The sequence below is a fragment of the Arachis ipaensis genome, chromosome B6 (assembly GCF_059453495.1).
Source record: "Arachis ipaensis isolate K30076 ecotype BB chromosome B6, ASM5945349v1, whole genome shotgun sequence".
Lineage (NCBI taxonomy): Eukaryota > Viridiplantae > Streptophyta > Magnoliopsida > Fabales > Fabaceae > Arachis > Arachis ipaensis.
This window is the reverse complement of record NC_142441.1, coordinates 78,214,620-78,215,314: the sequence shown is the minus strand read 5'-3', so window position 1 is coordinate 78,215,314 and position 695 is coordinate 78,214,620. Positions and strand designations below refer to the sequence as shown.

Genomic DNA, 695 nt, shown 5'->3' with positions numbered 1-695 from the left:
ATTGCAAGGTTCTCAGGATCATAAGCTTCTTCTGCATAAGAAGCCTCTTGAGTACTGTTGGATGCAGCTTGCATTCCATGCAGACTCTGAGAGATCATATTGACTTGCTGAGTCAATATTTTATTCTGAGCCAATATGGCATTCAGAGTATCAACTTCAAGAACTCCCTTCTTCATAGGCGTCCCATTATTCACAGGATTCCTTTCAGAAGTGTACATGAACTGGTTATTTGCAACCATGTCAATGAGTTCTTGAGCTTCTGCAGGCGTTTTCTTTAGGTGAATGGATCCACCTGTAGAAGTGTCCAGTGACATCTTTGATAGCTCAGATAAACCATCATAGAATATATCCAGGATGGTCCATTCTGAAAGCATGTCAGAAGGACACTTTTTGGTCAACTGTTTGTATCTTTCCCAAGCTTCATAGAGGGATTCACCTTCTTTCTGTCTGAAGGTTTGAACATCAGCTCTAAGCTTGCTCAGCTTTTGAGGAGGAAAGTACTTGGCTAAGAAAGCCGTGACCAGCTTATCCCAAGAGTTCAGACTGTCTTTGGGTTGAGAATCCAACCATAATCTAGCTCTGTCTCTTACAGCAAAAGGGAAAAGCATGAGCCTGTAGACTTCAGGATCTACTCCATTAGTCTTAACAGTATCACATATCTGCAAGAATTCAGTTAAGAACTGAAAATGATCTTC

General features: G+C 41.2%; 1 non-coding gene across 1 annotated transcript; it reads left to right on the top strand.

The window, feature by feature from the left end:
• Positions 1-368: 368 nt before the first annotated feature.
• Positions 369-476, top strand: LOC148561446 (small nucleolar RNA R71). Its single transcript, XR_015887334.1, has one exon. It is a non-coding gene; the product is annotated as a small nucleolar RNA R71 (small nucleolar RNA).
• The last annotated feature ends 219 nt before the right edge of the window (positions 477-695 follow it).